The sequence below is a fragment of the Myotis brandtii genome, unplaced genomic scaffold, assembly GCF_000412655.1.
Source record: "Myotis brandtii unplaced genomic scaffold, ASM41265v1 scaffold149, whole genome shotgun sequence".
In the NCBI taxonomy this organism is placed as follows: domain Eukaryota; kingdom Metazoa; phylum Chordata; class Mammalia; order Chiroptera; family Vespertilionidae; genus Myotis; species Myotis brandtii.
In genome coordinates, this window is record NW_005355385.1 from 1,223,442 (window position 1) to 1,234,167 (window position 10,726).

Sequence of the window (10,726 nt, forward strand, 5' to 3'; positions counted from 1 at the left end):
CTCTTCGCGGGGACTGTCACCGCCGCGGGGTGAGGATGGGGCTCCTCCCCGGAGCGCCCGGTCGCAGGCAGCTAGCCTGGCTCTGGGGTACCTCCCCAGCCCCCGCGGTTGTGTCCTATTGGTTTTTCCGGCACGGGGCCATTTCTGCAGTGCCCGAAACCACGGTGCGGTGTAGACAGCGGGTGCTTACTACCTAGGAGTTGGATCGGGTCGCGTGGAATGCCAGGCACGGGACGGGGCTTGGGGTGGAGGAGGGAGCCAGGCCAGGCAGGCTGGGGCTCTGAGCTCGAGTTTGGGTTTTTGCTCGGGGCTCCGCCGATGAAACCCGCAGGGCTCGATTCGGATGCTGCACGGGCTGGCGTTCCTTGTGTGCGATAGCTGGGAGGGGTTTTGCCTGGTTCCTCCTCCGGAAGAAGGGAGGGCAAACTTTTTTTAGCACTTGGTAAATGACCACGCGGGGTGGTGTTTGAAGCACTGCTTGGGAAATGTAGGTTGGAAGTTGCGGTTGGCCCACCCTTACCTCGGCGAGAAAGTTTCTGGTAGGCTCTGTTCACCTAGGTTCGGACCAAACTTTGCCCTATTTCACCCACTTGAATTTGCAGTATTTTTTTTTTTTTTTAAATCTCGGGAAAATCTGCTTCACTGTTTCTATGGCAACGGTTACTAATTTAATTTGGAAGGGTAGTGCTTGAAAATTAGTGGCTTTAATTCTTCAAGGTTCATTTTTACTTTATAGCACTTGATTCTCTCTCTCTCTCTCTCTCTCTCTCTTTAAATTGTATCTTTATTGATTTCAGAGAGGAAGGGAGAAGGGAGAGAGAGATAGAAACATCAATGATAAGAGAGAATCATTGATTGGCTGCCTCCTGCAGGTCCCCTACTGGATCAAGACCGCAACCTGGGCATGTGCCCTTGACAGGAATTGAACCTGAGACCCTTCAGTCCACAGGTTGATGCTCTACCAACTGAGCCAAACCAGCTAGGGCTCTGTTCCCTTTTAAGATCATTATTCTAGTTTTCCCTCCTTGCCAGTCCCCTTCCACCCTCATCCCCCACTTTGTTTAGGAATGTATTACATGGGGGTTCAGAGTTTTTAGGCTCTCTTTTCCCCAATTTAAGGTGCTATGTAAAATTTGCACATAATTTTTACAGCACCCCACGAACTTGGTAATTGCATGCAATTTACTTTTTTATTTTTCTCCCTTTTTATTGAATTTTTTTTGGGTGACACTGATAAACAAAAGTAAAATTGTACAGGTTTCAGGTGCACAATTCCACAACACATCTGTACACTGTATTGTGTGTTCACCACCCCAAGTCAAGTCTATGTCCATCGCCATCTGTCCCCCCTATGAATGCAATTTAAATTGGAGGTTTGTTTCACATTAACAAACTTTAATCCGTTGCTTTTCTAAAGTTAAAAATATACGTTTTAGTCTAGTTGTAGTGGTTCAGTGGTTGAGCATCAACCCATGAACCAGGAGGTAGGTCACTGGTTCAATTTCCGGTCAGGGCACATGCCCACATGTCCAGGTTGCAGGCTCAGTCCCTGGAAGGAGGTGTGCAGGAGGCAGCTGATAGATGTTTCTCTCTCATCGATGTTTCTATCTCTCTCTCTCTCCTTTCTTCTCTCTGAAATCAACAAAAACATATTTTAAAAAATCCCTAAATGAAAAATAACTAATCATAAAAAAACAAAAGAAAATCTGGAAGCAGGAGAATTTAGAGGAAAAAGAGAAATCAGCAGTAATTGACATTTTCATTTTTTGTAAATTTCTAATCTGTTTTGTTTTAATAAACTAGATAAGATTTTACTATAGCTTTAATGTAAAGCTTTTATTAAATTTTGACTCTTCGTCAGATATAGGGACTACTTGGGAACGGTGAGGATACTTACCATTGGTTACCTAGGGATGGAATTTCTGGTCTTGAAATTGAGCTGATTCTTAAGGAACAGAATCTTTCATCTGATACTATTCAGGTTTGAGAAATAAATATGTGCTAAATAACTCATTTCCCTTTCCTCCCCCGAGAAACATCCTTACTAGTATATTTGTATGTTTTATAGTACTACAGAGTTTTTCCTTGCACAGTTGTTTGCTATATGCGCTGTTTGTCTTATTCTTGCTGGGTGGTTTATTCTGCCTAGTAGTGGGTACATTTCCTCAAATTTTAGATGTAGAACATATAGCAGTGAACATAGTAGAGAAGTGATTCCCTACCATTTCATGAAAGAGGAGTATATTGAATCTGAATGCTTAGTTACACTGTAGCTCTATATTTTCAGATACTCAGTGGTTTTAGTTACTATGGTATTTATGAACTGCTGCTCCATAGAATCTTTAAAATTTATTCTAGATTCTGATAGGTTTGCATGATACTTTACTGTGGCAAGTATTTAAGGAGCAGAATAATGTGTCATCAAACCATTTTGGTGTTGACTTCCTTTTTTTAAAAATATATATCTCCATTCAGTTCCAGTTACTAATTTGGCATCTCTACATGTTAACTCTTTTTTTTTAAAAATATATTTTATTGATTTTTTCCAGAAAGGAAGGGAGAGAGACAGAGAGTCAGAAACATCGATGAGAGAGAAACATCGATCAGCTGCCTCCTGCACACCTCCCACTGGGGATGTGCCTGCAACCCAGGCACATGCCCTTGACGGGAATCGAACCTGGGACCCTTCAGTCCATAGGCCGACGCTCTATCCACTGAGCCAAACTGGTTTCGGCTACATGTTAACTCTTAACAAGTTGAACCCCAGCCCAGCCTGAGTGGCTCAGTGGTTAAGCGTTGACCTATGAACCAGGAGATCAAGGCACATGCCTGGGTTGTGGGCTCGATCTCCAGTGTGAGGCATGCAGGAGGCAGCCAATCAATGATTCTCTCTTATCATTGGTGTTTCCATCTCTCTCTCCCTTTCCCTTCCTCTCTGAAATCAATAAAAATATATTTAAAAAATTATGTACAAAACCCCACAAAAAACCCCAAAACAAGTTGAACATCTTTCATCTCAGCTCTGCTTCTCTGGGGTTTCTCATGCATCTCATCCCATTTCATTGCCCACTAGGGTAACCAGGAGTTATCCCAGAAACCTCATGGTTCCTCAGCCTTCACACCCAAACTATCACCAAATTTTGTCATGCCTGCTTCCTAAATATATATATCAGATCAGTCCGCTAGTCTCCACCTGGCAACGTCTCAGTACCTTCTGCAGTCTCCTTCCTTTCTCTGTTCTATTCAGCGAGCTTTTAGAATGCAAATCAGATCTTTCTCATTGTCCTGAGGACATTTGAAATTCCTGTTATTGACTCCTATCTCATGCTCCCCGAAAGCCTTTTCTAGATGGTCTACTTTTCCTCTCTGCCCACTGGCTTTTCTTTCTTGTACAGGCCTTGGCTATTTGCTGCCAGGCAGACTTTCCTTCCCACTTAATTCCTTTTCTTACATCATTCTGGTCTCTGCTTGAATGCACTTCCTCAGAGAATCCTGACCTGTCACCCCATCTCTTCCCTGATCTAAGTCAGCTTCCCTAGTGAATATCTTAATTTCCTGAGCTTTTCCTTCCATAACACTTAGCAGTTTATAATCTTATTTATGTGATTATTCTATTGTTTACTCCTAAATGTAAGAATTCTATAAGGGTAGGGGTCAAGTATTTTTATTTACTTATATCACACCAACACACCACTGTCTCACCAGCACTAGCTGTAGGTGCTCAAAAAGCACTTGTACAAATTAATGATTTTTACATATATGAAAAAATTAAGGAAATTAAAATCAGAGCACACTGTAGGAAATATATTTTACCCATTCTGACCCAACACATATACACACATATTAAATTGAAGCAAAAATTTCACAAAACAATACTTTGCCAGCTGTGTTGTACTCTTATATTTTCTATTTTGTTCTATATTAAATATAAAAATGTAGATAATAACCCACTAAGTTGGGTAGGACTGCAGACTGAGTTTGCACAGCATAGCTCTAAGACAATATAAGGAAAATGCCTCATTTCTACTAGCCCCTCCTCCTCCTTTGAAACACAATAGCTATATCTCAGTCTTTTCTGATGGAAAGTACAAGGATTAATACCACTCCCTTCCCTATTAAAAGAAAGTTCCTCCTGCTGGTACGTTCCAGCCTGTTCTCAAAGGAGGGTTAGAAAAATCTAAACCTGGCTCTCCCTTAGGTCTTCCAGGCTTCTTTGGGCCACCAGTAGCCAGTACTCTTTCACCCTACTTGGCTGAGCTCATTACAGGTGTGTGGTCAGTCAATGAATTTTAAGGCTGGCCACTCATTAGTTTTGTTTTCTCAATTTGTTACAAACCAAAGGACATTCCTAAAACAAGAGGATCAAGGCAAATCAGTAAGTATTTGTGAATGTGTGAATTAAGGAGCCTGGCTGGGTAAGGGTGTCACAGTTCATGATCACTGGAGCTGATCCCTAGAGCTGTGGTTTTCATTTGTTCACTTACCAGAAGGCGTGGTGCTGTTTGGTCCCACCTTGAAATATTGATCTTTTATCTATTTTGGTAGCTATATATTGGAAGAACTCAAGTGTGTATTTTAACTGAACACTATGCTGTGATATTCATAACTAACAAAAATATTTAAAAGCATTAGATAAGTCCTTCTATGTTTAATGAAAGCAAAGCAGCATACAAAATTGTATACAATGTGTTCTCCCAATTGTGTTTAAACGTGTTTATAAATGTGCATGTTTAGAAAATATACACTGGACTCTTAACTTGGTGGTGGGATTAATAGTAATTTAAATTTGCCTTTATTAAAATTCTTTTGAGAATAAACATTACATTATAATAGGAAAGGCTCAGTTGAAAATACAAATTTCCTATACATTAATATGTATTTGCAAATAGGCAAAATAACACTGTTATTAAAATGTTGGCTAAAGCCCAGGTTTCTATTGGCTGAGTTTTGGAGACTCCTGTCCAGGTGGGATGTACATTCCACGTTCATGATATGTAATATCTTGTACTGTACAGTGATCATCTTTTTCTCCTAGCCTGATTTTTTCCCTTTCCTGATTAAGTTATAAAAGCTTACCAAGCCTTGTTTTTCATCTTTTTTGCTGAGGATTTCCTTACTCTTTCCCCTGCTCAAGATTGTTGATAATGAATATTCACTTATGGTTGCCCATTGCTTGTTAATTTGGAAAGTTTTAATATTCCTTATTAAGGTCATCTATATGGCATGAGTTGAAGGGATGGAGAAGGTTTTGGATGAATTAGGTGATATCTTTCTGTTAAGTTTGGAAAATATCTAGTTATAGTGGGATTTAGAAACAAAATTGAAAGAAACATACAGTGAAAGACACGGAAAATGGAAGCATTATGAATCAAACAAAACATGGCCTAAATAGTTTATTTTTGTGGATATTGGTGAGGGTTTGGTCTTGTATTTATTAAAACCATATTTTATAGTCATTGAGAAGCATTAGGTAACATTATGATTTTCCTTGGTGTTTGTATAATGATTGTATTTATTATAATTTGCTTAAATACCTGAGATTTTGAAGAAAATTAAAGTCATCTAGTAGACATTGAAAATACTTTTAGATTTGTTTGCATGTCAAGGAAGCCCTGAATTGGTATCAAGATTAAAGAGAATAAATCATCAGCAAATACCTGTGCGAGGTACTGTGCCAAAGATTGCATATAGAATAAAAATATAGCAAACCTCTCTCCCTCAAGTTGGTCTTTTGGACAGGTAGCTGTTAAAGTTGTGCAAATTATCATAATTCTTTAAAGTAGTATTCTTTGCATTTGTTAATAATGAAACAAGCAAGGACCAGCAGATGGTTGTGGCTACTATTTTCCAACTTTTTAAAATTTTATTTTAAGTATAGCTGATACCTCATATGCGATTGTGAATATTTAGGAATAATTTCAAGAAGTTTGCATACTAAACTGCCAAAATATTTCAAATTTTAGGCCTCGTTTTTTATTTATTTATTTAATTAAAATATTTTTTTTTTGTTGTTAATCCTCATCTGAGGATATTTTCTCATTGATTTTTAGGGAGAGTGGAAGAGAGAGGGAAAGACAAAAAGAACTATGGAGCCCTAACCGATTTGGCTCAGTGGATAGAGCATCGGCCTGCAGACTCCACTAAAGGGTCCCAGGTTCAATTGCCGTCGAGGGCATGTACCTTGGTTGTGGGCATATCCCCAGTAGGGGGTGTGCAGGAGGCAGCTGATCGATGTTACTCTCCCTTCGATGTTTCTGACTCTCTATCCCTCTCCCTTCCTTTCTGTAAAAAATCAATAAAATATATTAAAAAAAGAAAAGAACTATGGATGAGAGAGAAACACATCGATTGATTGCCTTCTGCACGAGTCCAGACCAGGGCCCAGGCCAGGGCCCAGGCCAGGGAGGAGCCTGCAACCAAGGTACATGCCCTTGACTGGAATTGAACCCGAGACCCTTTGGTCCGCAGGCAGAGGCTCTATCCACTGAACCAAACTGGCTAGGGCTGGGCCTTGTTTTTTATACTTGAAACTAAGAATGGGTAATTACTGATAGCCCTAAATGGTTTAGTTAAGTTTAGATGTTATCTCTCTGGAGACCTGATGGTGATGCGGTTCCACCCCTGGTGCCGGAGAATTTCTGGGTGCATGGGTGGTTCAGTGTGGCTGGCCAGGCAGCCTGCCTGGGGTGCATGCCCATGGGCTGCGGGGACATGTGGTGGGCAATGTGGCAGGTGAGGTGGGTTGGGGCATGAGGACCTGGGAGACTCAGCTCTTGCAGGTGCCAGAAAGTGTTTCTTCCCTCCCAGGCCTCTGGAGACAGTCCAAGTCCAGCAAGCTTTTAGTGGCAATTCACAATCATGTGAAATGCAAGTTTTTGAAACTATTGAAATGGCTTTCTTGGGCTGTTTTGTGTGGGTGTCCTTACCAATTATATTGCATACTAATAGGAATTTAGGAACCAAATTAGGTTTATGCATTATTCTGAGTAATAGGAGAACAATCCTTTTTTCTATTCATTTAGAATTATTAGTTAGCATTGATTACATTTTTTTTTTTTTGGTCCTCTCTGGACCCAAATTCTTGTGTAATTTTCCTAAAAATTGGAATTAATAGAGAATTAAGTTTTTTTTAAAGAAAGTATTTATTGAAAACTGTTCAGAATTTATTTTTGTAGCCTTTTCATAAGAGTCTTTCCCAATTAGATACCTCAAGTTTGTATGTTTTAAAAATGATTTTTATGCCCTGCCAAGGTAGCGCTCAGTTGGTTAGAATGTTGTCCTGATACACCACGGTTGCAGGTGTAATCCCTGGTCAGGGCACATACAAGAATCAACCAATGAACGCATAATAAAGTGGAACTGTCCTGGCCGGTTTGCTTAGTGGTTAAAGCATCCTCCTGTGGACCAAAAGGTCTTGGGTTTGATTTCTGGTCAAGGGCACATACCTGGTTGCAGGTTCCCCAGCTCCAGTAGGGGCGGGTGTGGGAGGCAACCAATAAATGTGACTCTCTCACATCTGTGTTTCTCTCTCCCTCTCTTTCCCCCTTCTCTCTCCCTTCCATTTTCTCTAGAAATCAATGGAGAAAATATCCTTGGGTGAGGATTAAAAACAAACAAACCCAGAAGAAAAAAAAAGTGGAACAAATTGATGCTTCTTTCTGTCTCTCTCTCTGTTCTTTCCTGTCCTCTCTCTCTAAAAAGTCAAATAAAAAAATGAGAATGATTTTTACATTCTTCATAACTTTTAAAGCATTTTTGTTTCTTGCTTAGATGTTTTATTGATATACAGATTAGATATTAATTTTTTTTTAGCGATTACTTTTGGCTTCAAATTAAAAATAGGTTTGGAAGGAGAGTCCAACAGTATAGGAAATATTGGTCATTTTTAATTAGTATTTTCTATTTTTTCAAATTTATTTTATTTCATTTATTATTATTATTTTTAAATTCTTTATTGTTGAAAGTATTACATATGTCTCCTTTTTCCCCTTGTTGGCCCCCTCCAGCTTACCTTTCCCCCAACACCTCACCACCCCATTGTCTGTGTCCATGGGCCATGCATATATGCATACAAGTTCATTCCTCACTCTGTTCCATGCTTGAGTCTCTGGATCCACACCCTTCATCAGTTTATTTTGTTACTTAGATTCCATATATGAGTGAGATCATGTGATACTTCTCTTTCTCTGAGTGACTTATTTCACTTAGCATGACTCCAGGTCCCTCCATGCTGTCTCAAAGGGTAAGAGATTCTTCTTTTTTTACTGCTGCATGATAAAAAATAAAGTCAAGATGGTACTTTTCTGTCTCTGTCTGGTGATCATTCTCTATCAGGGACTTTTGGGTTAAATGTACTTTCTATATCTATAATTAATTTTTTACTTTCTTCCTAAAGAGGATTTAGCACTGCCTGCTTTTATACTTACTGAGTTTTTTTCTTTTTGACTGCCTTCTCTGTGTCTTTGAAAAATTGAATGGCAAGATATGACATGACATTGTCCTGCATTGCAGTGTGAGAAGTTTCTTTTATAATACTCTACAAACTACTTATAGATAAACAGATTTATTTAGAATTACTGCTGTTTGTAAACATTTTTCCCCTGTTGGTTATGATACATTTATGTGAATATTTCCTTCCAGATCAAAGGGTATTGGTAGGATGCACAGTTCATACAGTTAGAAAAGATTTTTATTCTAGTGTGCAAATGTTTTTCTACACAAGTTACTTTTTAATGTTAAAGCCATTGTTGATGTTGTAATTGATGATTATATAAAAGTTATTTTACCAAAGAGCCACACTTGCTTGTTCATTTAATCTGTAAATTTATAGGTATTTATAATTGTGTTATTGGTTGTATAGTGGAGTAAGAATAAGGACAGGAGATCTAAGCAAATTATTACTAAGTGCTTGAATACAAATATATAACCCATACATAGGTTTTTCAATTAAAATAATATCACAAAGTACAATTAAAAATAGTTTATCTCTGTCCAGGTAGCTCAGTTGGTTAGAGCCTCATCCTAATATACCAAGGTTTGATCCCCGGTCAGGGCACATACAAGAAGCAACCAACGAATGCATAAATAAGTGGAACAACAAATCCATGTTTCACTTTCTCTCTCTCCCTAAAATCAATAAAAACAAACAAACAAACAAACAAACAAACAAACGTATGTTTTAAATTCCTATGTTGGTTTGTTCATTGGCATGCAGATCTGTCTTGCTTTTTTGGCACATTTAATATACAAAAATATGAAATTACCAAAATTAAAAGCTGGGAGTGTTTGCTTGGTATTACAGAATGGCTTTAGCATAGAAGTTTAAAAAAATTCTTGGTGTAATATTTTCAGACAAAATTAATTTTAGATTGTAATAAAGAATAAGAAGCACATACTTGAGCAAAAGTTCTATAGTCTTGGAGACAAGATTCAGGTAGCAACCTAAATTTTGCTATACTGAGACATAAGGGTCATCTTTTATAGAGAATATTCCCACTTAAGTTCTCAATTTCATGCAATGAAATTTCCAAATTGTTCAGTTTAAATTGTGTAGTTCTGATTGGATGGGGTGGGTCTCAGTCTATTGGTAGAAAGATGAAACCCAGTTTCCCTTCAGTGGTCAACTCAGACATTAAACAAGCAGGAAGCAAAGAGTTCAGTCTCTAGTTCTTTCCGGTATACAGATTACTTGAGGAGCTCCTGTCAGCAAATGGCTGCTAGATTCCTATTATTCATAAAATTTGGGCCCTTGGTTGGACTATTGGGAGTCCATCTCTGCAGCCTTCACATCAAATGAATCTTCTTGGGATCCACATTTATTTTGTATGCATTTATTCTTAAAGAGCAGTCAAATTTTACTTTTATTATTTATCTATCAATTTTTAAATTTGATATGAGAGAGAGAGAGAGAGAGAGAGAGAGATAGATAGATAGATAGATATTGGTTTGTTATAGCGCTTATGCATTCATTGGTTGATTCTTATATGTGTGCATATGCCCTGACCGGGGATAGAACCCTCAACCTTAGCCTATTGGGGATGACATTCTAACCAATCGAACTGCCCAGTCAGGGCTAAATTTTATTTTTTAGATTTGTAAAAGTGGAAATTTGCTTTGAGCATTCTAAGATTGAACTTTCTGAGGTTTATCCATGTTGTTGAGAGTAGCTTTGGTTTGTTAATTTTCACTGCTATATAATATTTCATTGTGTGAATATACTCTGATTTATATATTGATTCTCCTGTAGATAGACATTTGAATTGTTTTCAGCTGTTACAAAAATGTTACAAATAACATGAACATTATTGTATGTGAATATATTGAACTTATGCTAGAGTTTCTCTAGATCCCAGAGAACCTCTGCACTATTGACATTTAGAACTGGAGAATTCTTTGTTGTGGGTGTTGTTTCCTCTGCATTTTACGCGTTAAGCAGCATCCCTGTCCCTAACACACTAGATGCCACTAGAAATCCTCCACTTGTGACAAACAAAAAAATGACTCCAGCCCTAACCGGTTTGGCTCAGTGGATAGAGCGTCAGCCTGCGGACTCAAGGGTCCCAGGTTCTATTCCAGTCAAGGGCATATATTTGCAGGCACATTCCCAGTAGGGGGTGTGCAAGAGGCATAGAAATCCTCTTGTGACAAACAAAAAAATGACTCCAGCCCTAACCGGTTTGGCTCAGTGGATAGAGCGTCAGCCTGCGGACTCAAGGGTGGTCGGTTC

General features: G+C 38.7%; 1 protein-coding gene across 1 annotated transcript in view; it reads left to right on the top strand.

The window, feature by feature from the left end:
* Positions 1 to 11: 11 nt before the first annotated feature.
* Positions 12 to 10,726, top strand: part of KDM4C (lysine (K)-specific demethylase 4C) — a 335,517-nt gene continuing 324,802 nt past the window's right edge. Inside the window, exon 1 of the mRNA XM_014535707.1 lies at positions 12 to 29. The gene's annotated coding sequence lies outside the window, so the exon portion shown is untranslated. The remainder of the gene's footprint in view (positions 30 to 10,726) is intronic.